The sequence below is a fragment of the Pseudopipra pipra genome, chromosome 1 (assembly GCF_036250125.1).
Source record: "Pseudopipra pipra isolate bDixPip1 chromosome 1, bDixPip1.hap1, whole genome shotgun sequence".
NCBI lineage: Eukaryota > Metazoa > Chordata > Aves > Passeriformes > Pipridae > Pseudopipra > Pseudopipra pipra.
The window spans coordinates 151,455,809-151,470,872 of NC_087549.1; the positions used below are offsets into that span (position 1 = coordinate 151,455,809).

General features: G+C 49.3%; 1 protein-coding gene across 1 annotated transcript in view; it reads right to left on the minus strand.

Moving 5' to 3' along the window:
* The window catches only part of VILL (villin like), a 37,156-nt gene extending 27,854 nt beyond the window's left edge, over positions 1 to 9,302 (minus strand). The window contains exon 1 of the mRNA XM_064639177.1: positions 8,676 to 9,302. The gene's annotated coding sequence lies outside the window, so the exon portion shown is untranslated. The remainder of the gene's footprint in view (positions 1 to 8,675) is intronic.
* Positions 9,303 to 15,064: the final 5,762 nt, after the last annotated feature.

Here is a 15,064-nt window from a genome sequence, read left to right on the forward strand (position 1 = left end):
GCAAAGCCTTCCCTATCACAACTTAGGCAAAAAAATCTGGTGCATGAGGGCAGATGTGCCTCTGTTACACCCACTCCCCTCCATGCACTGCCAAAATCACAGCGACACTCCCGCTTGCTAAACACAGTCCCTATCCCCTCTCCCACCAGCACAGTGTGGGGAAAAGCTTTGCCTTCAGGAAGGACTAGATGACTAATTAAGTGTCAAGGTCACTCCCAAGGCTGGTTAATGATTAATAGTTGGGATGGAAGTGCCAATAATCACTGCTTCATTTTGGTCAGCCTGGCCCGTGTACGGAGCCCAGACCTAGCAGGACATTTCTTCGGGCAGACTCCGGCTGTTTGGGTGGGGAGGGAAAACCAGGACTCAGAAAGGGGGACAGGAGAACATTTCAAGCTCCCAAAGTACGTTCTGAATCCAGGCTGGTTTGGCTTGTCTGGGTTTTGGCGGCACACTTACGGGGCTGTAGTCACGGTAATAAAAAACCCCAGTGAAATGACTAATGCTCTGTACAGCTTTGGGGAAAATAGGAAGCAGCTGTGGCTCCAGCCTTTCCAGGCTGAAAGGCCTAATTATTGGGAATACTTGGACTGGCATTAGATGAGGTAAACCAGGGCTGCTGAATTGCTTTCATTGTCTCCATTACAGTTGGGCATCTGGGCCCAAGTAGGTGCCATGTTTTGTTTGCAGAGCAGAGAGTGGTTAACTCTTGTCCTGCCCAGAGGAATGAAATTCAGTGTTGAATTACCTTGTGTGGTTCACCAGCTACAGCTTGGGAACAGTGACTGTCTCTAGCAAGTGACTGTCCAGAGTACAGCATTCAACCTGTGCAAGTTGTCTTTTATTCTTCCGTTGCGAGAGGAGAAAAAGCAGCTTGTACCTCACATGGAAGTGACAGGCAGGGAGATCCAGCAATGGGGTTTTGTCTCCTGTCTCATGTTGTCACACACTCAGAGCCGTAACACCCTCCTCCAACCCATGTTGGATGTTTTGGAATGTGGTGATGAGGCAGGGAATGGGATATGTGCTGTGGGGGGGTGGTAAAAAAAGAAAAAAGCCCAGTCAGCTCATCCTCCTCCTCCAAGTCCAGTGAGGTCCAAGTTCAGGACCTCGGTGTGGCTGACATGCCAAGGAGAAAACTCTGCACAGACATGCCTGGCTGACCACAGAAAGCACTTCAGCCTTGCTGGAAAGAGCTGTTGCCTGGCAGCTAAACTTACGTAAAACAGGCCTTGAAATAAGATGCTATTTCTGATCATGGTGGGCAATTAAACATTGGAACAGCTTATTAGGGAAGCTGGAAGGCTTGTCTTTACTTAATGTCTTTAAAATGAGATGGCTAAATGGCCAGGATGTGCTCTCTGGGCTCAGCTCCTCGGGATCTGTGACCACAAGCCCCTGCTCAGATGCGGCACTTCCAGCAAGATGCTCCCTCCCATCAGTTTGGCATTAAGGTAATAACAGGGATTGGCCCTTGTGCTTCAGCCACCTGCACTGGTCAGAAAAGATCCCCCATCCATGCTACCAAATCATCTGGGTGGATCATGAAACGGGTTGAAGGGCTTTCTTAGATTTCTCTTAAGTAGCACTGGATTAAAACTTGAGATGCAGTATTGGATGGGATGACCTAAAACTGTGCTCACCTTCTCAGGGTCAATGGCTCTGGAGATAAGAAGGAACCTCACTGGGTTCAGGTGGGCAGGTTTTCCCTTTTTCCATGAATGGCTGCCAGGGATCACCACACCACATCTCAGCCAAGCAGCTACCTGGCATCAGAGGTGACTGGTGTTTTCTGTTCTTTGCTCATGGGGCAAGGGCTGAGGACTGAGACGATAAAGTCGGTTTAGGATTAATGTGAGCGAAGAATTAAGAGCCTGGGATGAAAAGAACCACAGAGAGGATTTTATGTTAATGATGGGCTCTCAAACTGTAAGTGCTCTACAGCCCAAGAGAGGTTTGAATTCCCTATTCAGTAAATTCAAAGGATGCAGAAACCTGGATTCACCTAGCCAAGTAATTTCTTGGGTTCTGAAAGACCAATAATCATTCTACCCTGTCTGACAGAAGCTGACCAGTGTTCCCTGGACCCAGCTGCTGTCTCTTGAATCATAGAAATTTACCCCATCTCCAACTACCATCCTAGGCATTACCAAGAAACAGACTCTCATCTTAGTGTGTCTTCTTATAACCTGTGCCTTCACCTCCTGTCCATTTCTGGCACCTCTGGCTTAGTAGCTGATACTTAGTCATTCCCAGAAAGCCACTGGGGCTGTGAGCTTTACCTTTCAGCTCATTGTGAGCAACAGGCAGGTGGACTTAACACTAATCCTCCAGTCCTTCCATTGATCCTTACATAAAAGCAAAGAACACAAGGAAATACCAGGTTACTGGGAAATACCCCCCTTCCCAGTTGCAACAGCCCTCAGCCTGTATCTCATCAGCCTCTTCAGATTCCTCAGAGGACATCTGATTTAGAAGGGAAGGCATCTCATGATTTATCTCCTCTCACTCTGACTAGTCCCTGCAGCTGCATTTCCACCTGCCATAAATTCTAGTTCAACACCTCACTCCATTCAGGAAATCTTGCTCATCTCTCCACACCTCTCTTTATGATCCCCCTTGTCCCTCTCTGTTTATCTCACTGCTGGTAGCATTCCAGCAGCCTGGTCTTCAAGCAGATGGTCTTGGGAAACTGATTTGTAGGAGCAGGTGTTTTTTTTTTCCCAAACTGCTGCTATTTCTGAGTCCTCCCTCTGAAGTTCTAACAACCCACTATTTTTCCTGGGAACGGTGGAGCCGCATTGTCCCAGGAAACTTCTCACAATGTAAGAACAATGTCCTGACAATTAAATCAGGGAGCCAGCCACAGCTCCCAAGTCATGTGGTCTGAGTTTCCACATTCATCACTCTGGATGCAGAGCCCAGTGCTCAGCAGCGACTGGCTCTCGAAAGGGGAGAGCAAATTGGCTGAAGGTGGGGGACAGCAGCCCTTGGCGTCCTACAGAGAAGGTCAGGGCACCCACACAGCTCTTGACTGACTGGTTTCTTGAAGTCCTCCTTCCCCAGGATGTCTTTGAAAGCAGCAGGCTCTCCCAGGCAGGCAGCATCTCTGCAGGGTGAGGGCAGCCCCGACAGACTCAGGGCTCTCAGAAGCAGCAGCAGAGGCTGAGCTACAGTAACTTCTCCCCCAGATCAGTCCCTGTGATGGATAACAAACTCCCTCTGTGCAAACCCACCCCTCTCTGAAGCCCCGTGAGAAAAAAACAGAGGCACGGGAAGCTGTTAAAAGCCCTCTGCACACAAGCCCCTTGCAGCAGCATTGCCCTGGTGTGGTGCCAGGTGCTCTTTTGTCAAACAATAAACTCCAGCTTGGTGCACAACTACTTCAGAGGTATCCACTGCGCCTCCAGCTCCTCTCCGTGAGGTCTTCGAGTCAGAAACAGCACGGAGCCATCCCAAGGGAAAGGTGAGCAGGTAGCTTGCCAATTCATTAGGAACAAATCTCTCCTCTCTTTCAGTTCTTTCTCCCCTAGTGAAAGGGAGAGATTCCTGGCTCAGGACCAGCGCTGCATCCCAAGGCAGGGCTTCGTGCCACGGGGAGGGCAGGAGACGCACGCAGAAGGAAAACAAAGCTGAAGCCATTTTAATTCCTCTTCCTGGCTTCCAGGGAAATGGTTCAAGTTCTCTCTAACTAAGTTCTAATTACCCACCACTTCCAAGAAAAAAAGTTAGGATCCTCTCCCACATCAGCACTTTAGCAGAGCATTATTTAACCTCATGGCTGCAGGTAAGGAAAACCAGAGCTGAGACATCAGGGAGGAGAGAATGTGTGTTTGTTCACCTGTGCGAGGCCTTCCTGAGCCCTGGGGAGCACCTGCACTTCAAAAGCTCACAGGAAGTATGTGACAGCTGGAAGTTGAGGTGAAACTCTCAAATGAAGGCATTTTCTCAGCTGAAACTGAGGAAAGGCCACTGCTTCCTCAGATTTAAAAGAGCCTGGAGGAGGGGCAGGAGAGGGAGGTTAGAGGCTGGGATTCATCCAACCCAGTTTCAGGTGCTTTAGTCTGAGGAGGACTGCCTCTTGGTGGTTTCCCTCATCCTGATGGTTGGTCTGGGGCAGATCCAGTGAATCTTGGTCAGGAGGGACTCACTGTCCCCTTGGTCCATGAGGGAAACTCTGGATGGAGAGCCCAGCTGGCCACGCTGCCCTCCAGCTCTCTCAGAGTGTGGGGGCTCAGTCCCACCCACTGTGCCCCAAGATTTTTCTGGACAGATCTGTCAGTGTGAACTGAGACAAATACCTCAAATAAAATCTTGATTAAACCCAAGTACCGGTGTCCACCTGGCCTATCCTTCTCAAAAAACAAGTCCAAGAGTTACGATTTTTGCTGCTGCACATAAAGTTTCCTATTTATTGTAAGAATTCACACATGTATATATGTGCACACGTGTGTGTGTGCAAGATAAAGAACAGCTTTTCCTGGTGCACAGTTTAATGAGTGTAGTTCAATAAGCCCTTTCTCTCAGGACCTTTGTTTGATGGTGATGGAGCAGGGGTGTTGCTCTGGCCCCCCTCAGACCAGCCAGAGAACTACTCTCCAGAACATTGGCTTTCCAGTGGAAAGCAGCAAAACTAATATTAACTACAGAAAGGAAGGGACTGTTTCACTTTTGTTTCAGTTCAGACCTGCAAGCGTGACATAAAACTTGGGAAGAGAAAACCAAGACTTTTGGAAAAAAAAAAAAGCAAGCAGGTTTCCACTCTGGATTGCAAACGAAATGACCTGGACCTAAGCAGGGTGCTCCATAGGCAACTCTGCATTTCCATTGCTGGCTCGGTGAGATGTAAAGGATTTTTTTAGGGAGAAGGTTTGTTTCTTGAGCTGCAAAGGACCACTCACCCGTTGTGTATGTTGGCTGACACACCCGTGATGAAAGACACCTGACTGGTGTCAAGACAAGTGGGGACCAACCAACTCAACCCAAGCTTCCACTGGGACAGGGTGCTGAGCCAAGATATGAGTTGCTTTAAATGAGCTTTAAGGTCATGGGAGCAGAGCCAGCCCTTCACGGGATCTCCTCTCAATGGAACACCAGCACCACATGCCTTTTTTGTAGCAGTCACCCCCACTGGTGTTATCCTCTAGGCCTGTGTTCAGCACCATGCACATGGTGTGTTTATCACTGTTTCATCCAGCCCTTCCAATCCAGGATGGGCTGTGAGGTCGCTCTTGGTCCTCCTGTGATTTTGGGGGTGCCACTCAGCCTCCACCTGCCTCTCCTCACTCTAAGTGACTGCTCCTTGAGGAGCACCATCCTTCCCAAGATGGTTTTCAGTGGTTCTTCTCTGTTGTGGTAGGAAAAGGATCCAGGAAAACAATGGGGCAAATGGAGGTGGGGTGGATGACTGGGAATGATGGGAAGAGGGACATGGGGCAATAAGGAGGTGTAACTTTGCTCCTGTGGTATCATGTGTTGTGTGATGGGTGGTGTTGGTACATCACCAATTTGTGAGCTAAACCCCGTGCTGCCCAGCTCTGGGGCTCCTGCAGCAAAGTCCCAGCCCGTGGAGATCTGACAGTCATAGAATCATAGAATATCCTGAGTCTGAAAGACCCACAAGGATCACTGAGCCTCACTCCCAAGATGTGCATCTGCCACTTGCCTGGCATAAAAAGTGAAGTCCACACAGGACCACAGCATGTGGGCATGGGAAGGGTGTGCAATCCCCTCTGGGCAGAAATGACAGCCAGCGTGAGGAAATGAAAGCAGAGAGAGCAGCATGTCACCTGCACAAAGCCAAATGAATAAAACATCCCTGAAAATACTGCAAACAGCCTCAGAAATAGTCATTCCTCCAGGACTGACTCTTGGACCCGGAGCTGCCAATGGGAGTTGTGTCTGAGCACCGGGAAGGGAACCAGGCATCCAAAACACTGGGATGGGTGGGATCAGCTCATATCCAGACAGATATTCCATAGCAACAAAGTACAGTAATTCAGGCTCTAGCACACTCCCAAAGGGAAGGTGGGTATCTAGGTAGTCCCTATAACCCAAAAAAGAACATGTTTTCTAGCACTGCCTGTGTCTTACCCTGTTCAGCTGTTTCTGTAAGAGCAGTTTTAAATAAAGGGCCAGACACAAACCTATTCTTTCATGTCAGGGCATGGCAACAGGACATTTTTAGGTAGAAGAGGTCGACTGCTCTGAATAGCTCATTCCACAAGGAACTGCCCAGGATGGAGCTCAACCATGCAATTTAGCATCCCCCACGCCTCACGTCTTTGACGTGGATATAAGGTAATAACAAGTTCCACTGTTACTCTACCCAGCACTGCCTCAGATAAGTCTGAATAGGCTCAGATAAAGATGGATAAAAAATGGCAGGGTTTCTGTTTCAAGCAGAGGCCCCTGCAAATCAAGGCAGCTGAATCGGATGCACATCATCCAGTGCTGGAAATTAACATTACATTGCACAGGACTTTTCAGACTGAAGGATACCAGAGACTTAGCGACATATTCACCCCTTTTTGCATTCCTCTTACATCCAGAATGGGTGGAAATACAGTAGAAATGTATAATCATGCAAGATAAACCACAATTAGGCTCATTTCCAGGGTTGTATTATATGGAGAGAGAGCTCAGGAAAAGCAAGGTTTTAGTGAGTTGTGGGAGAGTGTATCCCCTTGTGACTGAATGATCATTTTCTCTGAGGGGTCAACAGAAGCTAAAGAATATACATGAATAAACAGAGAGCTGGAGCCAAGATATTTTGGGTGTGTCCACACTGGAATCTTTCCTTGTGAAGGTGGACTTTTCATATATGGAAAGCCCAATCTGTGGGTTTTTTGTTCCAGAGCAAATTTCAGAAGGCTGCAAAAGAGCCCATTCCCTGTGACAAAGGAGGGACTTTGAGGAAGGTCAGTGGTGGCAAAGGATGGTCAAGGATGGCAAAAATGCAGCTGGGGCAGGAGGCACCAAGGTATCACCAAGGCTTTGGCTGTGCCCTGAGCTCCCTTCACTGCACAGGGCATTTCAGGGCTCTGCTTCCAAGTGGGCCACCTTGTATTTAGCTCTATTTAAACTGAGGAAAGGCTTGTGGTCAAATGAGATGCTCCCAGCACAGAGCTGAGCCCCAGCATCTTCCAAGCACGGGGCAGGTGTCTGAGCTGATCTCCTCCTCAGCTGGGGATGGAACGAGCACAGGATGGGTGGTTCTGGAGGACCAGGCTGCAGGACAGATCCAGCCTGAGGTCACAGAGCCCACAGTGCATCTCTTCCATGTCACATGTCCCACATCTCCCCAGGGGGGCCCATAGCAGAAAAGATAACAACCTCCAGGCTCAAAGTCCAGAAAAACAGCTCCATGGAAAAGGCCAAGAGGCACCATGAACATCTTCAGCATCCCTGGCTATGAAAGAGCAGGGATTTATTGACTCAACCTAACGAGGAGTCCCAAGATAGCAGGAGGAGGCAGGAGATCAGGGTGACATCGCTTGCAGCCATGGCACAAAAACTTTGCTTCCAGCTGGGAGAACTTGGCAACTGCTGACACAAAGTCCTGCCTTGGAAATAACATCATGAGACCCATGTGTTTGCTGGTGGAAAGGGAGCTGGAGGAGGATAAGGGCATCCTGTTTGTGCAGGGAGGAGGAGGAGGGGAGGCTCACCTGGCTGTGCCAGGAGGAAGGTGAGGGAGGGCAGTTGGGGCTGTTCTGATCTGCACCACTCTGGCTCCTGTCTGTCCTGGCATTGCCTCCCACCTGGCACCTCGGGGGAACGGTGAAACCCCGCGGAAGAGGAAGGCCAATGCCCTGTGAGTGTCTAATCTCTACTCTGCAGGCTCTAATCGGCCCTTTTAGCTGCGGTGTGTAAAGAGCACCTGGATGATTCACCCTCTAAGTGCTGCTCTGGCGGGGCCAGTTTGCTTCGGCTGCCGTAACACTTGTTTACATCTGTGCTAGGGCAGCCTCGAATGAGCGTGAGCCTCCCACAGATGCTAATTCATATCAGCTCTCCTTTGTGTTAAATATTTATGTTTCTAATAGGCACGCCTAAGAAAAATACTGGCAAGTAAAGCCTGCAGCTCAACTCCACTACAACTCAATTTTACCTCAGTGCAACTTGCATCTCAAACCAGCAGGACGAGAAAACACTCTATTTACAGAGCAAAGCAGCCCAGCAGCTCAACCATTAGTAATCTATTGATTAGATGACAATAAAACCTATCGGTGAGAACTTGCAAAGACTTTCTGTGGCTGCCTGGACCCAAAACTGTGCCGGAAAGGCAGATGAGCTTCCAGCAAATCCCCACGGCAGCAAAGCATAAAACAACCCAGGCCCAAAACAACGCCGTTAATTGGTCGTTGCACGAAATCAAAGCTGGTCTGTGCAGAGAGCTAAACGAAAAGCATGTGTCCTCAGAGCTGATATGGAGCCTGGATGGGTTCTTGGCAAGCTTGGCAAGCTGCTCGTTCCAACCCCAAACGATGTAAATCAGCGTGGGCTCATTTCAGTAGAGACATCCTGGCTTACCAGGGGAGATATTTTTTAAAAAATATGAAACGTATTACTTCTTTTTTTTTTCTTTTTTTTTCCTACTATCCCACTGAACGAAAGTCATTAAACAGTTCTGGCCTTATTAAAACTGACGGGGGTGCAGGGAGGCTGCTTACCTTGCTGGAAAGTGCACAGTGTCCTCACAGGTCTCCCTTCTCCACCAAACCCAGCGCCTTCTCTCCTCTTTGCCTAGTTTCAAGGCACTTTTTGTTCGCTGCTCTGCTACCTTGTCAGCTCGGGAACAGCAGTGTTCGGTAATTCAATCCTCTACTTAACCGCAGAGACACTCCTACTCGGAGATCACACCCATTCCCAGGCTCAAGGGGGGACAAAGAGGGAGCCGGTACGGGAGAGTTTCAACCAACTCTCTGTTTGCATCAAATATCCACCAGCTCTGAATTCACAGGGCAGTAATGATTAAGTGCTGCTTTCATTAAAAACCTGTTTTGTCCAGATTTAAAAGGGCACAGGAGGAATTCCCCCCCCCCCGCTCCTTTTCTCAGTCTCTGCTGGACAAAGCAAGGTGCGGTGCTGCTCAGTGCCACCGTAACTCTTGGGACTAAGAGTTCCAGCTCCAGTCTCTGGCTCCGACTGTCCCGAATTTTGGCAAAGCTGTTCCGAGGGGGAAAGTGCTCAGGGAAGGTTCCAGCTCCTCAGCTCCCTGCAAGGCCGAGCTGGGTCTCCCTGTCCTTGCAGTCTGGAGCCCTGGGTGCATTCAGGGGCTTGAGTGCCGTCAAGATTAGTGACTGAAATGGGAATGTAACAGAGCATTGGAGTGTTTAACCGGGCTGCCCTCCCAGGAGAAAAGTAATGATAAACCAGACAGCCCCAGCAGTGTTTGCCGGAGCCACCTTTGGCAGCAGGAAGCTGTGTCTGTGGATACTTGTAGCTCATTGCTGAGAAAAAGTTACCTGTGAAGGATGGCTGTAAGACACAGTCACTGGAAGCTGCCCTGATGCCACTGGCTGTGGGTAACGTGAAGATAAACCATGTCCTGTCATTCCCTGCTGTTCCTGCCTGGCATATCCATGGTGCTGCTCACTGCTGATGGAGGAAACATCCCCCTCTGGAGAGGAGAGGAGGCACCACTTGGTACCCTGTCACCAGCCATCAGCTCTGCCTTTGGGAGGCCCGGGATTGTGTCTATCTGTGTTTTGAATGTCTCCAAGAATGGAGACTATGTGACCTCTCAGGACTGGGAACCGTCCAAGTCCTTTCCTTACTGCACATCGAGCTTCTCTTGTCACTTCCCTAATTTTCTAGATTAACCCACACAATCTGAAAATAAATATGAGTCACCTCACCAGCTAAACCAGGTGTCTGAACAGGTTTAAACCGCAGTTTCCGCAGACCTTGTGCACTGACCACTCTTATACCTGTGGGACCTGTGGTGGGAAGAATGCCCAAAATACCGGTGACATTAACTACAGACCGGTTTGCCACCAACCACAGGGCAGGGCTTGGACCTGCTTATTCAGCCTGGGTGTGCCCATATCTGAGAGGAACACTGCAGAGATCTTAATTCATGGTTAAAGATGCAAAACTGCCTCTTAGCAGGTGATTTCTCCCTTAATGTCTGCAGGCTACAGCTCATAAAACCCGTAAGGGCCTTCACCTTTCATTTTTCATTCTTTTCGTTTTGCCTGAGTGTCTTCCTCCAGTCCACAGAAGATGGGGCCCTGCAACAGGGTTTGCTTTTATCTTTGGAGGCCACCCCAAACCCACTGCTGGCCCAGTGGTGAGGGTCACACACCCTGGTTCTTTTGCTCTGGTTCTTTTTTAGCCACCTAAACTCATTATGCCCAGCACCAAGAGTTTAGTTAATAACTGCTGTGTGTCTGGGTCCTTTTTGGTGCTGATGTATGCTGCTGTAGAGCAACCCAGCAATCCATGGTGGTGGCTACACGAATTTGAGCTCTGGGGTGAAGCCTGCCATTCCTTTACCCACAGCTTGGGTGATGCCCTTCAGGCTCATGCAGAGGTGATGCTTGAGCTGCCTGTCCCCACTCCTTTCCATCAGCACAGTGAAAAAGTAGTAAATAAATCCTGGTGAGTTTTTAAGGAGACTAAAACTGCAGATATATATATATATATATAAAGCAGTTTAGAACAGTCAATGCCAAGGGAAAAGATGTTTGTCATAAAACACAGGCTCATTTGGTGCTGAGCTGTAGGCACTTTTGCTTCCTGCTAATTCTGGTCGTGCCATGAGGTTATAGAGCAGAAAACATTATTTCCAAGCAGTTTAACTGAGTACTAGTGGAAAACAGAATAGCCTGACTTTCATAACTGAAACATGATCTGAGATGTTCCTGTCCAGCTGTTCTTCCCATGTGCACAACTTGGTGCTCTTGTATCCTGGACCTAAGCCTTGACCTGGTATTCCCAGAGCTCAAAGGCCTTATGGTTTAATATTTTTTTCATGCACACAGATGTCAGATGAGGCTGTTTTCAGTGTCCCAGTGCAAGCCCAAGACACTGAAGACATTGTCATAGGTCCACACTGGGGTAAAACCAGAATCTGTCGGGAGGAAGAGTCCAGAAGAGCAAACTCAAGGTTTGGCAGTGTGATGGCCCACATCTGCCTCAGCCTTGACCATCCCGCGTGCCTGTGGACAAGGTGAACATTGTGCATGGGGAAACAGGCTCTGCCAAGGATGTGTTTGCAAAATGACACGTTGCAAAGGTATTTCCACCCTGCTTTTGGGTATGGAGCTCTGGGAGGAAGAGGGAAGGGCAGATGAGATAACACAGCAGGGGCCTCATGCTTTGGAAAAGCAAGGGAAGGAGGAAAAAAAAACCCACAAGGTGCTTGAGCAGCTAGTGAAAATACCCTTTGCTACTTATATGAGGTTGAATGTCCTGACCTGTAATGGCCAAAGCATTGCATGAATTTCTGAGAAGTTTTCAGGAGAGCTTTCCTTGACCCACAACCAAAGCATGTGACATTTTACTGCCCATCCCTCACGTAGCCTTGCTCAGGCACTTCTCTGCCCCACAAAATCATTATGTCCAGATGAAAATCTACATAGTGCCTCTCACAGGTCTACCTACTGAGAGGAGGATTGGGTTATAACTTAGTGCTCCCTCACCTGCTGTGCTCCTGGGTGTGGGGAAAAGGATGAGAAAGCAATACAAGAGCATGTATGTCAGCTGTAAGATCATCTCTCAGGGAAAACCTCCTTGTTCTTTCCAACTACCTGAAAGGAAGTTGTAGCCAGGTGGAGGTCGGTTTCTTCTCCCAGGTATCAAGTGATAAAATGGGAGGAAATGGCCTCAAGTTGTGCCAGGGGAGGTTTAGACTGGATATTAGGAAAAGTTTCTTATCCAAAAGGGTTGTCAGGTATTGGAGCAGGCTGCCCAGGGAAGCGATGGAGTCACCATCCCTGGAGGGATTTAAAAGACGTGTAGATGGAGCATTTAGGGATGTGGTTTAGTGGTGGCCTTGGCAGTGCTGGGTTGACGGCTGGACTTGATCTTATAGGTCTTTTTCCAACCTAAATGATTCTATTCTACAATGTGAGGACCTCACTTGTTCGAACTCACAACTTGATGAAGCAAAGGACCCCTCGAGAAGTACATCTCAGGCAGCCACAGCATCCAACCCATGAGCAAGGCAGGGATGAACAGAAGCCACAAGGGATTGAGCAAAAACCAACTTCAGGGTTTGGCCCAGCTGCCTGCAAAGGGGTGGTTTGATGCAGAAAAGTGAACACAGCTTTGCTCTTTGGCCTGGCGGGCTCAGTCTGGTGGAGGTGGGGACTTTGTGTGGGAATGGTTTTGTAGGACAGAGCTCTGTGGGCACCAGCTGACCAGGCAGCACAGAGCTGCCCCTGACAGGTAACAGAGTGCTGGTTAATGGTTAACAGCAGCAAATGGAAATGTCTTGGGACAGGAGAAGGTGCCTGGGCATTCGGGTGAGGAGCGCTGCTGTGTCTCAGTGCCGCAGTGCACGGCCGTGCTCTGTCACAGGCACAGCCATCCTGAGCCATAAGGAGTCACTGCATCCTGCTCTGGTCAGCTCATGCCACTCAGCATGTGTGGCTCACAGCACACAGAGAGGCCTCAGTCCTTCCAACAAGCCCTCCCAGCACAGCTCCGGGGCATCGCTGCACACGGAGCCCTGGGAATGGAGGATCCTGTGGAGGCAGGGGCAGGACAGGCCCCAGTTCTGCAGAAAGGAGTGGCCTTGGCAAGCCAAGGACATGAGGGTAAACATTGATTTCGGGCAGGAAGAGCTTTGGTGAAAGCTCTAGAGAGCTCTTCCCACCTGTTGGTACCTTCTCAGAGCCAACAGCTCGCAGCAGGATAAGGCAGGAGCACTCTGTCCACAGGGGTTACAACATTGGGGCTGATCAAACCTGTAGCTGTAGCTCCAATTTATTGCCTATCAACATTAGTGCAAACTCCATTTTATCCAGCTATTCTGGGTTATGCTTTGGGAATATTGGGCTCATGTTTCCTCAGGCTTGTGGGGAAAAGCACCCTCTTGTGAAAGAAAAGGAGGGAGGTCCAGAAATGATGACACCTTGCAGCACAACAGCAGGAGATACCAGGGCTTCTGGTCAGTCTCAAACTCCTCTTCTGTGTCCTAAAGTATCTATAACCCATCTCTGATGGTGGGAGGCACAAGTCTAAGTCTCTGCTAGCCAGGAGAAATACCTCAGTAAATGTAACTGCACTGATACAATGGTGGGACATAACAACACTGATGGAAACAGTTGTACCATGCCAGACCTCCCTCGGTCTGTCTGTGCCAGCTCTGGCTGCTCCTGATGGTTTTGCAGAGGGATGTACAGCAAAGTGTTTTCCAGAATTACGTTTGGGAGAATTACATCCTTCCAACCCTCAGGGAGGGGAGTTATTCCAGACTTCTGTGGGTGAAAAACTCCTGTCTTGGAGTAAAAGAGCTGCTGTCCCCTCTCGGGAGGTTAATCTGCACCTGGCTGGGCACAGGTCAGCGGGGAGGTGACAATCCCTGGGGGTGGCTGTCCCTGCCTGTGTGCACTGTGGGTGTGGGTTCCTCTGCACCTCTCCCCGTTTAATCTCGCCCGCCACTGCCAGGAATTAGCAGGTGCACTGAGAAAACAGGACAGCTGAGGTGAGACCATGACGTGGCTTGGGCAAACAGCCGCCCTGGCAGCCTTCCAGCCAGAGGAGGAATGTGGCACAGAGGCCCCTGCGCAGATCTGGATGTATCCAGACTGTTGTTTCATCCGGGGAAACCTCCAGAAGGACCTGAGTCCCCCAGACCCATCACCCCCAGATCACTGTCAAAACCTTCTAATGCTGCTGCCAGAGTCTGGGCACCTGATATTCTTCAGGCTGGATCGACTAGGATGGATGAGGATAAAAAGCTTAGATTTGCTATTTCAGAAAATTAGCCTGCATTTCCAGAGCACCAAGAAGCTTTAGGGAAGCGCTTGGTGGCCATGCAGACTCAGTTGGAGCTGATCCTTTAGGCAAAGAGATGGGGAGTCTGATGGGGTGAGCTTCACTGCAGTGTGGTGGCTTCACAGAGTAACCATGTGCAGGAAAACAAAACAGTGATTTTCCAGTCCCTGTTTTCCTCATCTTTATATAAACCACAAACAGCTGAGCAGAGGATCTGGCCTATCAGCTGCTGATTCCTGCTATTAGATTACAATCTTCTAGAGATCTTAAATCCTGATTCAGTACTTAACCCCAGGTAAGGCATTGTGGGAGCCTTGCACTGAGGTGTTTACCTGTCTGTTTTAAGATGATAGCAGGGATCATTGCTTGCTGTTATAGGGATGATACCAGGGAGGGAGCACAGGATACACATGGAGGTTTCCCGATGAGGATCACTGCAGGAACTGGGTAAGAAAGAGAGGAACAAACCCAGATCACCCAAGCAAGAGCTGGCAACTTGTTATTGGCAACCAACCCTCTCTCCTCAGCATCCTATTGCCACCCTGTCCTCAGTCCTCAGCTGTGGAATCATTAAGGTTTGAAAAGACCTCTCAGTTCATTGAGTCCAACCATTAACCCAGTACTGCCAAGTCCACCACCAAACCATGTCCCCAGGGGCTATGTCTTCGTCGTTTTTGAACACTTCCAAGAATGGTGATTCCACCACTCCCCTGGGCAGCCTGTTTCAATGCCTAACAATGTTTTAAGCCATTTTATGGAGCAGGTGTTTCCCCTAGATAAAACAACATATACACCTTGAAGAGGAAGACAATGAGGAGAGGAATTAAAAAAGCAGAGAGGACCAGCGAAAACAAACATCCCCACAAAGAGGACGGTTTTGCAAATCACTGCACAGATAGTTTAAGAGTTTCACAAAACCTCAGGGGCTCCCTCGCAGCCCTAATGAAAACCTTATGAAACCCAGCAAATTCCAGCACACTTTGGTCAGGGTCATCAAGCAGAGCCTCTGCCTTTTCCAGCATCGTCTGAATCCGGCAGAAAGGAGCCATTTCACAGGCAGGGGAGACTCAGCGCTGGTCAATGGGTGTGTGAGCCTGGCAAAGGTCATCCC